The sequence below is a fragment of the Microcebus murinus genome, chromosome 4 (assembly GCF_040939455.1).
Source record: "Microcebus murinus isolate Inina chromosome 4, M.murinus_Inina_mat1.0, whole genome shotgun sequence".
Lineage (NCBI taxonomy): Eukaryota > Metazoa > Chordata > Mammalia > Primates > Cheirogaleidae > Microcebus > Microcebus murinus.
The window spans coordinates 36,664,863-36,679,159 of NC_134107.1; the positions used below are offsets into that span (position 1 = coordinate 36,664,863).

Genomic DNA, 14,297 nt, shown 5'->3' on the forward strand with positions numbered 1-14,297 from the left:
ACAAGCCTTAAAAAATAGCCATAAGCTTATTTAAGATTCTAAACTGTATTGAGCTAAAATATCCAGAAATTTAGAAGACATAGAATGAGGGGTAATAATTCAATACACAGTTACTGAAGGAGGCACTATGTTAAATGCCAGGAAAATACAGAGTATGTAAGACCACTCCACAGTTTTAAAGAGACAACAGGCAAGTTAAAAGAAATTACAAGCATCTAATAACACTATTCCAGAAGAAAGAACAAACAGTATAATAAAATAAGAGTGCCATGAACACAATCACGAAAAAAGGAAGGACCAAAGCTACCATGTGCAAAGTCAGAGATCTGAAAGAACATTATATGTTTCATTGGGTGGCATGTAGGACATGTTGGCAGAAGAAGTTGAAAAGGTAGAAAGGATCTGGTGCTAAAGGAACTTGTACACTTTGCCAGGAATTTGCAAAGCGTTAACCTAGAAAGTGATATGATCAGATCTAAAATTAGGTCCATATAACAGCAGATTAAAAGATGTATTTAAAGTAAGTCACCAATTAAGAGGTTCTTGTAGTCATCCTGATAAGAGATGAGAAGGTGGTGATATCATGTTTTTAAATAGGAAAGAGGGGTGAGATATTAAGCAATCAAGAATGCCAACAAGGTTTTTAATCCAAGTACCAAGCAAAACAAGTAAATTATATAGTATAATATTTAGAACCATAATTTTGCTTTTAATTCAGATCAAAAATACTTGTTTAGAACATCAAATCCAAATATTTACCATGTGAAAACAAATAATTCATTCCAATGAAAACCTTTCAACCACAAAAAGCACATCTCAAACAGGAAAATCTTTTCTTATTACCTATTTTTTGATCACAGTTCTTCTGTTTGAACAGATGGGAAATTCCTCCTCTTAATCCAAGTGAGGGCAGAAACTTCAAATGGGAAGAACTTTCTGGCATAGGTTTACAAAGAGTGCTTAAATCGCTTCCAACAACATAGTGTGGGAGTATTTCAGCACAGGCTGGAACAGTTTCAGGTTCATTACCTCCTGAGAATACCTTTGATAAATAAAGCCTTATAGGAAAGTAAGTCTAAAGCCTCAACTTTCTGGAACAGACAGCAATGATTCTCTTGTTTTTTTAACATTCCAACCCTAATAGGCAGGATTTCCAAACTGCAAATAACTAGAAGTTATAGAAACATATTCCCATTGTTTAGAATGAAATTATTTAAATGTTACAGGTTTTGTTTATGTTTTTTTCCTCCGGAGATGTGTGTATATAAAGTAAGAATTTTTCACTTTTTAAAATCATGCCACTTCACAATTAGTGCAAATATTCTTAAAGCACTCTTCCTAATTCCCAATATTCTCAACTTCTCCCCTTTTAGTTTTCTTCTGTATCTTCCCTCTCCATATCCAAAATATTGAATAAGTTAGTTTGTGCAAAAGAAAGCTTCTTTGCTTCAAGAAGCGGTGCTAGTGACTATACATCAGTCCAATTCCTATATTCCCTCAAAATCTCTCACATAAATCCACCTCAATTTCATGGCCGAAGTAGAGAATAGTAATAATAAAAGAACATGGATACAGACAACAGAAAAAACAAGAGAACCAATGACAATAAAACACAAGCCAAACTGAAGAAAGATCAGTTAATATACTAACGTAGTATAATTAATGACTTGGAAGTATCATAGAAATCTTCTAATTCCAGTACTTTGTTGACAATGAGACAAGGAGCACTGCAGGATTAGATAGGGTAGGTCTGGTCAGGAGTTTAGGACAGCCAGACTAAAAGACGTACCCTGAATAATGCCAGGCCTTGGTCTAATATATTTGAAATGTAAAGGTTTCATTGGCCATGAGGATATCAAGAATGTAAATTTAAGCAGAGGATGTAAACAGATGGAAAACCATACCACACTCATGAATCAGCTGAATCAATATTGTTACAATGTCCATGCTACCCAGAGTGATATACAGATTCAATGTAATCCCTATTAAAATACCAACATCATTATTTGCAGACCTAAAAAAAATAATTCTATGCTTCGTATAGAACCAGAGAAGACCCCATATAGCTAAAGCAACCTTAAGCAAAAAGAACAAATTGAGAGGTATCAATTTGCCAGACTTGAAGCTATACTACAAGGTTATAATAACCAAAACAGCATGGTACTGGCATAAGAACAGAGACATAGACAATTAGAACAGGACTGAGAACCCAGATATAAAACCATCCTCATATAGCCATCTGATCATTCACAAAGCAGACAAAATCATACACTGGGGAAAAGAATCCCTATTCACTGGTGCTGGGAAAATTGGATAGCCACATGTATTAAAAGAAGACTGAAAAAGGATTCGCACTTCCACCTCTCACAAAAATCAACTCACGATGGATAACAGACTTAAACCTAAGGTACGGAACTATAAGAATTCTAGAAGAAAATGTTAGAAAAACTCTTATAGACATCAGTCTAGGCAAAGAATTAATAAAGACCCCAAAAGCAACCACAGCAACAACAAAAATGAATAAACGTGACCTGATCAAATTATAAAGCTTCTACACAGCCAAAGTAACTATCATTAGAGCAATAGACAACCTACACAATGGGAGAAAATATTTTCATGTTATACATTCAATAAAAAGCAGATAACTAGAATCTATATATCTGTACAACTCAGAAAAATCAGCAAGAAAAAATCAAATTGCTCCACTAAAAAGTAGGCAAAGAACATAAACAGAAGTTTTTCAAAAGAAGATAGACTAATGGCCAAGAAACACATGAAAAAATGTTCAACATTTCTAACCATCAGGGAAATGCAAATCAAAACCATAATGAGGTATCAATAACTTACCTCCTGTGAGAATGGCTTTTATCAAAAAGTCTCAAAACAACAAATGTTGGCATGGATCCAGAGAGATAGGAATACTCATACATTGCTGATGGGACTGCAAACTAGTACAACCTCTATGGAAAGGAGTATAGAAATACCTCAAGGAACTAAAAGTAGAAGTACCATTTGATCCAGCAATCCCATTACTTGGTATCTACCAAACAAAAAAAAGACATTCATAATAAAAACATGTGAACTCAAATGTTTATAGTGGCACAATTCACAATTGTAAAGATGTGGAAACAGCCACCCAAGGGCACATCAGGACATGAGTGGATTAATAAAATGTAGTATATGTATACCATGTAGTACTACCCAGCCATAAAATAAATATGACAAAGTATCTATTATATTATCCTGGATGATGCTGGAGCCCATTCTTCTAAGTGAAGTATCACAAGAATGGAAAAGCAAACAAACACCACATGTACTCACCATTAAATTGGTAATAATCAATCTACCTTAATGTGCACATATAAGAAGTAACATTCATAGGGTGTTGGGCAGGTGGGAGTGGGGAGGAAGGGATGGGTAAATTCACACCTAATGGATGAGGTGTGTGCTCTCTGGGGGATAGGCATGCTTGTAGCTTTGACTCAGGTGGTGCAAAGACAATTTATGTAACCAAAGTGTTTGTACCCTCGTAATACTCTGAAATAAAAAAATAAAATAAATGAGTGTAAATTTATCAAATATTACCCAATTTTCTTTTTCTAAATTTCTCAGTTGTCTCAATGACTGGTTTCCAACTGCATAACATCTCAGAGACATTTTCTTGCCTCAGAATTTTCTTCATTAACTCTAAATGTGAGAAATGCAAACGTATTTTAAATGAACTTTAAACATTGTTTTGTTATAGTGCGTTTTTGTGTAGGTATATTTTGTAGATAAAAATTTCCTACTAGAAGCAGATAAATCCTGAACAGCTGTTTACCAGTTTAGTTTGGATAATCCATCAGAAGCAATATAATGAGATAAAAGTGATGATCCTACTTTCATGGTCTCCTTAAGCCATCCTCCACCACTCCCTGCCTAACCATAAAGTATCATATATTTTAAATTCAGGATCATTCCTTTTAATTACTAACTGACTCAAATTCATTATTTTATCTATTAAGGCACTGTGGCCTGAAAGGGAAATCAATCTGCAGAGTAATAAACAGTTGAGACCAGAACCCAGGTCTTCTGATTTCTAGCCCAGAAAATATGAACTGCAAGAATGACTCCAGTGTGGTATGTCTGATACCTGGCTAGGCTGTCTAGGCTACAGCAGATTTTGTCATTCAACACCCACCACTCACCCTTACCTCTCTCACACACAGACATATACACTCCTAAGCTACATCAATATTTCAGTACTTTTTGTCACTATATTATTGTCATCTCAATATGTACCAAGTACTGTTTGTCAAGTACTTAAAGAACAATGTCTAATTCAATCATCAAAAAATTCTATGACACAGGTAGAAACAGAAGTAGAAAGCAGAAAGAAAATCAAGGTAGAAATAACTAAAAAGTCATAAAACAAACTGAAACCCAGAAGATGTAATGGTAACAAAGCATCATGCTCCTACTTGAAATCATTCAAGGTTTGGGGTTAAGTACATGATAAGATAGGTAAAAATGAAGCATATTATTCCCTTTCTCAAAAGCTGTCTTAGCCTAGCAATGTCTTAGTCTGGCAGTCAAACTGCTATACAATGTAGTACCAATCCACATTTCTAATCTCATCTCCTATACCCCTTAATGCAGTATTATACTTCTTTAGACACCTTTTATATGCTGTGAATATGTTAAGTTACAGATTAATGGGATTTTCTTCATTGAAATCATAGGGTATTTTAAAATATAGAATATATGCCATGATGACCACAGCAGTGACAGAACAAAACACAAACTCAAGAATACTTGCTGACAGGACTAACCTCCACCAGCATAGACCATAATTACAAGTACGATAGGTAAGAAAGGAAAAAATTGGGAAAGGTTGCAATAAAATTAGTATACCTGTATCGCTCGGTAACTTAAACATGATGATCCACTGTGACAATCAGGAAGATTGGTAAAAAGAAGCTAGTTCAGCTTAGGTATAAAAAGCTAAAGACTTAGGCAAGCTCTCTTGCAAAGAAATGAGAAAAGTAGGGCTCTAGTAGCAACATTATAAAAATAGAAAACATAATTAGAAATCAGCATGATTGAATATAATAAAATTAAATAATCTTGACAGAACACAGAATTGGTAAGTAAGCTGAGTCCAGATTTTAGAGAGAAGGCAGAGGGAAGCGGGGAGAGAAATAGAAGGGAAGGTCAGGAAGTAGAGAAAGAAACAAGAAAAATATCAGGGAATGGAGATTTACTCTTCCTTAGTGAGTCTTTGAAGATGAAAAATGTTACATCTTTGAAATGATCAGCATAAGATATGGTAATGAGGCTCCCATAACCTACTGACCTTTAGATGTCATAAAATGCCAAAAAATGGATTTTTTTTCCATTGCAACTTATATATTATCATAAATTCTCTGGCTGTTTGGAATCCTTAATGAAACTCCAAACATCGAGTTAATAAGTTTCAAATATCACAATTTTGCTAGCAAATGAAAAACAACAACACACAAAGATATAACTCAAGAAATTAAAAAAAAAAACAAAACCCAAGAAATTGGTAATATGGTTGTGGCCAATCTATGAGCAAGAAATAAAAATATATAGAGGCTTGATAAGAAGGATGAAAAGAAAAATCTGTTGACCCACAGAAAGGTTAGACTCTTACTGGTGATACTCAATTTGGGGCAAGAGAGTGTATAACCCAGCATATCCGAAAGTTAGGTAAGCAGAGTGTTAGTTTCCTCAGGTTCCTTAGGTTGCTCATAGGCCCTTTTCAAAACAGGTAAGTAAGAAAGAGGCAGAGTGGGGGAAATCCATGATCAAATAAGATTGTATATCAATGGGTTAAACAAAGTTTAAAACATTTGAGTTTTTTTGCTAGAATTCTTACGTTAGTGTACACTGAGAATCTCCAAAGAAAGAGCAATTATTCTGTGTTTCTAAAATCGTATTTGACCACAGAATTTTTTTAACGATCATTTCATCAGAACAAACTTAGGGGATAATGAAAGAAAAACTAATAGGTCAAATGGTTGCTTTTGTTCTTAAACATTCCTAAGGAGTGAGAAAAACCATGTACTGTATTCTAGGAAATCTAAGATGACACTAATTATAAGATGAAGCATTAATTTTACATACCATGAAGAAAATAAGCTGTCGATTAAATTACAACATGTCATTAATGTGTCTCAATTTCAATTAATGACTTCAAGAGTAATATTTAAGAGGAATGACTAAAAGATGTGTTTTAATTCACTTATTACATTATAGATTATCTATTTTATAACTAAATCAAATGCTTTCCCTGAATTTTCCTTTCACATAATGCCTGAATCTGGCACTACATAGCACACTAAAGTGCTGTCACAGATTGCCTAAGGTGTTGATTATACAGATATTGTTGAGGACTTTGAATAAGTTATTAACTCACCAGGCTTCAAATTCTGCATTTGATTATGGGTAAATAATTCCCATCTCAGAGAGATGCAGGGAGGATTTGAAGAAATAATATATGTAAAGTGCCTAAAATCTGGTAAGCACTTAATATATAAGTTCTTTTCTCTTCTTATTTTCCTCAGTAATTCACCCTAGCATTTTATCATCTTGCCAGAACATACTTGCTCTCTTCAGCCAAAATATCTTCCTGGTCTTGATTTCCTCTTGTTTATTCTTCTGGAAACATGAAGAATACCTAATCAAACCCCCTTGTAAAATCCTGTATATAAATGAAATACTTTCTTTCAAACAAATGTGAACCCTACAAAGAAACAAACTCTTTCAAAAACATGTCATTTTTAATGAATTTATTAAGGTCAAATTAATTCAATGCAAAGGAATCTAAGCAAGCCATTTAATTTTGTTTTTATTAAATAAAACACATAGTGTTAGTTGGAAAGTGAGCTCTTATTTGATGAATCAATATACTATTATTTATGAACTAGTTTCCGTGGAGCATAAAAGACTCTTCTCATAGACTGATGAACTAGCAAGATAAAAAAGGAATTGTATTGAATATTTTTTAAGAGAAAAAAGGCATCAAGCAAGGGAAAAATTAAACATAAATGACAAAGGGTTCATAACAGGGCTCTAAAAAAAAAATCAACCCAGTAACTATTGGTCTATTCAACAGATTTTTAAAAATGCATAAAGCAAAACAAAAACCTAAATACCAAAGAACAATTAAGCAAGTTGCCAAAAGACAAAATACTTTGGTGGGATGTCAATCAGTAACACTGAGCTGACAACTGTGCCTTAATTAATTTTGAAACTGTTTCCAATTAGTTAGTATAGAACACTAGAGGCTTCATGCTGTCTATGACTCAGTGCACTGACTCATCCACCAAAACTTTTCTTACACAAGAAATATCCAAGCACCCACCAGGATGCAAGATCAAAAGGAAAAGAAGGTTCACCAACCTTCTTAGTTAAAGCCCTGTGATAAATTTAGATGACCGGAAGGATATGGAAGAACTTTCCAGAAAGGTTTAATAGTCAGAAATAACTTGAAAAGTTTGATTTGTTAACAAAACAATAAAAATGCATTACTTTAAAATCAGTTTTTCAAATACCAAAAAATCTGAAAAATATATTTTTCAAATATAAAAAATGCTACTTGTTTTTTAAACATATAGAGTATATAAATAATACAACCAACATTAAAGTGTGTTCAATTACCTTACCTAGTCAGCATATTTAAATATCCCATATTTCCTAACTCCTTAAAATAGTAGTGGAAAGAAAAATTAAGATATAAACAAAAGCTTAAAATCATCTTACATTTATCCTATAAAAACTTTATCAGATTTAGTTTATCCTTAGTGTGATCCAAGATTACTGACTTTTCTAGAATTAATCTAAATACTTTAAATGATTACTTTAAAAAATTATAAAATATAATATAAAAAAGGACAATAATTAGGTTTCCTTGACTTTACCTCTACCTAACTCAGTTTATTTAAAAAGTTTGCCTCTCCCTAACTCAAATAATTACTCTGATTATTCAATCACAGAGTTGTAACATAAGCAATTATTTTTTAAATAGTTTTGAAATGTTCTTGGGTTAGGAGAATGGATAGAGGACCACAGAAAGGAAGAACAAAAGACTTCTCCCTATAGAGAAAACAAAGACCCTTTTTTCAGAAAATAGAATGTATGAGGGTGTGTTCCACAGGTTATTGCCAGTTTCAACATTTTGGAAGAGTCTAGAGATCCAATGAGAGAAGTCAAGGTTAGTATCAAGTCAGTTCTCAAACAAATTACCAATAAGAGATCCTTTATGTTATCGACATCCACATGTAATTTTCTAATGCCTTAATATTAAAAAAAATTGTTGAGATAATTTACAAAGATAAATTAGCACAGAAAGTAAAAAAGTAAAGATATAGAGATGGGAATGAAATGAAGGTGGTGATGACAATAGAAGAAATTTTAAAAGTATAATTTGCTGACCATAGGGGGTGACAGACTTTGTATCCTAGAACCATGCCCAATTTATCCATAACCTCAGTAAAGAGGAGGCCCCAGCACTGATGAATGCTGCTGTGACTTATTCAAAGCCTCAGCTGGCCATATTTTGGTACTATGCCAAAGTTGAGCTAGTTCCTCCAACCCCTGATGAGACCCTGACAGCCATTCAGAGCCTGAAAAAAATAGTCAATAGTGCTCAAACCAGTAGCTTCAAACAGCCCATAGTTAAGGAAGCTGTGCTGAATGGTTTAGTGGCCACTGAGGTATCGATGTGGTTTTATATTGGAGTGATCACAGGCAAGCATGGTATCATTGTCTATAATGTTTGCCAACTAATCTTTAACATATGAATATATTTGATTTATTATTTGAATGTTCTTGAACCATGTGTGAACAGACTGCTCTCTGAATAAAATGTGTCCAAAACAAGTATAATCAAAAACAATTATATGACTATTACTCAAAACATAGGACATAAAATGCTATCCTTTGATAAAAGCAGACCACAAAACTTATCTCTGTGTTTCCCAGAAGCCACTGCAAAAAGAGAAACATGAACAACAGCATCATTCACTATATCCACAAAAATTCAACACACACAGGCAGATTTGTACAAACCCTAGTTGTTCAAAATAAGCTTTCCTAACTACTGTATATTGAAAAAAAAAATTCCTATCAATCCTCACAAACTAATAAGATGGTAAATTACCACTTCCTCCTGCATCCCTAGAGTAAACACAATAATGAGTTTCAAAGTCGCATTATTTTTAGTATCCCTCAATATAAGCTATGGAATAGCAGTGAAGCATGATTCAGTAAAAGCAATTCTAGAAGTGTGAAAATGATACGGTCCAAGTTCACTGCAGTCCTTCATAAATTTTATTTCCCCCAAACTTTTTATAGATATTAGGTAGCAGAGAGTTCAAAGTCATAATCTAAGACAACCTGGAATATAGCTAGTTATATTGTATATATATATAGCTAGTTGATGTTTTAGTATTTTGATAGTAAGCTAAGCAGGAATGTTGTTGATATATACACATATGAAACCTAATGAGCCTAATGAGAATACCTTCCTGAATTAATTAAACTAGTGTTAATTGATTCCTACTACATAAAAGACAAGATAGTACTTACTGGGGATACAATGGTGAACTTGTCACCCAGACTCCCAGAGTTTAAAGTTTACTGGGACCACATGCAACTAAATAAATAATTGCAGCAATGATAAGGACAATAATAGAGTATAAATGCCTGCTAGGGAAGAACCTAACCTGGAAATGAAATATCAAAAAAGGATTTCCAAAGAAACCAATGTCTAAACTGAGGCCTGAAGCAGGAGTTAGCTCAGAAATTCCAGTCAAAAGTCAGCGCAGATTCTACTGAGTCTACTCTAGGCTCACATTTCCCTTAACCCCGTCATTAAATGATAGAGCTACTCAAGGATCAGAACATCCTTTCATCTATTCAATTCAATAAAAGGTGAAATTCATCTAGGTTCCTGGCTTCAGTTTTTACATACATGCTGATAATTCAGTTATATGACAAATATTATTAATGTGTCATTATTCCCAAAAGTGTTCCCTGACTTTCCTGTCCCTAAGCCATCAAAAGAACATCTAGCTTTGTGCTACCAGTTTCTTTTCCTACCTTGCACTGCAAGGAAGGCCCTATGTTGTCCAAACAGGAACAGTTACATCATCAACTTAAATAATAATAAGCAAAGAACAGAAGATGAATGATGAATTAGAATAAAAGCTAGCCTATATCAGAGTAGAGGGGTAGCTTGTTCAGGAGTTTTGGAAAAAAGAATGGAAAAGCAGCTGCATTTGATGAAAACAGTAGAAGAGAAAGGGAACAAGAATAATATTAGAAAGCACTGAAGGGAATTAAGAGTTCTCTTCATAGTTTCGAGAAATGCATAAAAGACTTGCATTATTTTTAAATAATTACTGTTTTAATGGACCATGTTCTTTTGCCCATAAGATTCCTCAAGGGCTATATCACCTAAGTTATGACTTGGTAAGAATTAAATCTGACCAATTTTTGTCTATGCTCAGCCCTCTCCTCTGAGCTCCCAAATAGCATATGTTTCACTTATCCATGGTTTCACAAAATTTGCTCTAAAAAAAATGTGAAAGATAATCGCAAGTGAAAAACCGTGCATTTGAAGGAATGAGGATGTACCTTCACAATAAAAATAAAACGAAGTGTCAAAATGTTCGGCAATATCAACTATCAAACTTAGTACTTAAGTAAACCAGACATTTCATATGTAATGACTTAATAGCCCACATTCCCTGCTCAAAACTTTTTAATGAATTCCCATGCCTAGCATTTTCTGATCTCTCTATCTTCATGTTTTGCCATCTTTTTCTTACTGTCTACTCTTAGCCACAGCGGTATTCTTTTGTGTTAAACAACAACTGTAAGGGGTCATTGTTTTAGACTAAGCTTCAGCACTAGGCCCCAACAATCCAGACTAAAAACCAAAATGGACTCATTCACACTAAAGTTCCAGGTCACCAAACTAAAACCAAGTTAACTCAATTTCCGAGAAATCAGGAGTGACAATAGCCAAATTTCCAAAGTAGGCCAGTTTCAGTCAGCATGATAAAAATTCCCTCTGCCTTCAAACCTTACCCAAAAAAAGCAACCTGATGTTAATCAATCAGTTATTTTTCTATTGTTTTGTTTCCCTCTTCCTGCCTTACATAGAAAGTAACTTTGAAATGACCAGTCCACTTTTTATTCTTTGTTTCTGCTTTCTTTAGCTCTTTTCTGTCTGTAAAACCAATCTTCTCTGCTCAGTTCATTGGAACACTTATTCTATTTTATGGAATGAAGTGTTGCCCGATTCTAAAATTGCAAATAAAGCCAATTAAGATCTTTATACTAAATTTGTAGTAATTTTGTCTCTTGATATTTGAATTCTCTAAACTGCCCTACTTCACCCCACAATGGGGCAATTCACATGCTGCTCTGTCAGAAATGTTCTTTACTGTCTTTTGGATCTAGGCTCACAAGCCCTTCCCGAACCCTCATACTAAATCAGAAATCTGTTAGCCACTCCCAAAGTAGTGCACACCTTTTCTTTAGGGCAGTCATCACAGTTAAAACTTTGCTTTTATTTGTGTATATATTACTTCTCTGTGCTGGATAATAAATTACCCTAAAAGACTTAAAACAACAAACATTTATTATCTCAAAGTTTCTATGGATCAGAATTCAGAAGCAGCCTTAACCAGGTGGTTCTAACTTGGGGTCTCCCACAAGGTTGCAGTCAGGACTGGGCTGCGTTCATCTAAAGGCCTGTTTGAAGCTGGAGGATCTGCCTCCAAGATGGCTCACCCACCAGGTACTGATTTTTGAGAGAGGCCTCAATTCCACTTTATGTAGGTCTCTCCATGAGCTGCTTAAGCATCCTAATAACATGGTAGCTGGAGTCTCTAGAGCAAGGAATCCAAGAGACAGCATAAGAGAAGCCATAATTTCCTTTATTACTGAGCCTCAGGAGTCACACACTATCATTTCAGAAGATACTGCATCATTTCTGCAGTATCTTATTGTTATACTGGTCAACCCAATACAATGCAGAAGGGACTACATAAGAGCATGAATACCAGGTAATGAGGATCAATGGAAGCCTTCTTGTAGATTGGCTACCATAGTGAGTTAAGATATCTCCCTCCCACCCCCAACAACAGATCTTCCCCAATAGATTAAATGCCAGGACTAAGGCTAAAGTGATTACAGAAAGCCTGAAATGGCCTTATACTTAATATGAGTCACAACTCCCATCCCCAAGGGACCTTATTTCCTGCCATTTTAGTTAAAAATATCCCTTTAAAGTATTCTAAAATTGCCTTGAACCATTCAACCACCATTTCCAAGAGAAATTTTTTAATTAATTTCTCTAAATATTCCAAGAAAGAAAAAGTTACAAAATTACTGTACCCTAAGATCTTACCTTTTGTCTTTTTCTTAAATCAGATTATTCTTAAGCAATACCCCCAATTAGGATTTTGTTATTTATCACATATTACAACAAATATCACCAATTAAGATTTTTTATTCTGTAAGACTTAGAAACTGTAATTAAATTCCTTATGCATCATCATTCTTTCTAATGGGTTTGAGGACTTCCAAATCTAAGGATATAAAAACTGAAAGCCAAAAAGTACACCTTTTTAATCATATCAAGCTCATCAATTTTTAGAATAAGTATTAATTCAGTACTTCAAGTTCAAATAAAACATATGAAGATTACAATATAATTCAGTGGGAAAATAGAAAATTTTAAAATTTGATTTTCACAGCACTTTTCCAGAACTTGTCAGTGTTAGCAAAAACAAAGAAAACAACAAACCACTATATTATGTACCATAAGATGATGAAATAATTCTCCTCTACTGCACCACACACTATACCAAAGTTCATTTTCTAAGGACAAATGACTAAAAAACTCACTTTAGGGTAAACAAGAAACTCATCTATAGTTTATGAACCAACCCCCATAAGATAAACTTAAAAGCAGCTGAAGCCAGTCGCAGTGGCCCACGCCTGTAATCCCAGAACATTAGGAGACCCAGGCAGGATTGCTTGAAGTTAGGAGTTTGACCAGCCTAGGTAATATAGCAAGACCCCATCTCTACTAAAAAATATTAATAAGAAAAATTAGCCAGGTATGGAAGTACATGCCTGTAGTCTCAGCTACTGGGGAGGCTGAAGCAGGAGGATTGCTTGAGCCCAGGAATTCAAGGCTGCAGTGAGCTATATGATTGCACCACAGCACTTCAGCCTGTGCGACAGAGCAAGACCCCATTTCTGGAGAAGAAGAAAAAAACAGCTGAAATCAACTGATTTAATTTTTTTATTTTCAAGATTATGAGAAAAAGAGAGAACAAATTATTTCCTACCAGTTTAAAACATAGACAAAGTAATGTAGTAAAATTAAGTTTAAAGAATAAGAACAAATTGGATTTTATGAAATATCTAATTTTTGTCACATAAAAATAATATATATATACATATTCCCTTTACCAGTTGAAATAATATGTATTTTAATACGGAAGAAATGTAACTTGATAAAGAGATGCCATCCATGAATATAATCAAGATATAAAGTACTATTTAAATCTCTTATGTGACCATTACAGTGTTCCATTTCAAGACCATGTCTGTGACTATGACCTTTACAAGACAAAAAAGAGGTTTCATTTTTACAACTCTGGCTTCTCTGCAGGGAGACCCAAGAAGAATAACAATTAATGCTAATCACAGCGCCTTCCATGGCATGGACAAATCCCTTAGGAAAGAGATTGAAACTAGAAATACATTTCACAAGGCTATTGCATACTTCAGGAACTACTTCTAATCTTCACTATGGGTTTTACTTCACTAATGAAGCTGAAAACCTCATCAGACCTCATTTAATTCCCTAGGAAATCATTTTATATCATACTAAATTTTTATTTAAAATGAAAAATATTTTCCTATATTACACAAGTCTCCTAATTTAAAATAAGCACAATATAGCTCAACATCGCTAGGCTTTATAACATTAATCTTTTGAAAGCAATACTTCTGACTGTTTAGGCTCACCAGAAGTAAACTGGCCCAAATGAGATGATCCTTCCAAAACAATAAAAACTGTTAAAGTTGACCAAAGGTGACACAAAAGTTTATCAGTTTGAACAAAAGATGAAACTTCAGTGATCATCTTCACTTATTCCAATGCATTTTAGTGCATTTGGGTATGTTCATAAGCAAATAGAGAAATTCAATGATTATATTTTTATGTAACATGTAACACATTTACCCATGGCAAGAAAGAAACA

At 34.0% G+C, this 14,297-nt stretch overlaps 1 protein-coding gene and 1 pseudogene across 4 annotated transcripts in view; one reads left to right on the plus strand and one right to left on the minus strand.

The window, feature by feature from the left end:
- METTL15 (methyltransferase 15, mitochondrial 12S rRNA N4-cytidine) overlaps positions 1–14,297 on the minus strand; it is a 194,304-nt gene that overhangs the window by 151,084 nt on the left and 28,923 nt on the right. The gene's annotated exons all lie outside the window — the stretch shown is intronic.
- LOC109730740 (ATP synthase F(0) complex subunit g, mitochondrial pseudogene) lies at positions 368–8,807 on the plus strand (annotated as a pseudogene).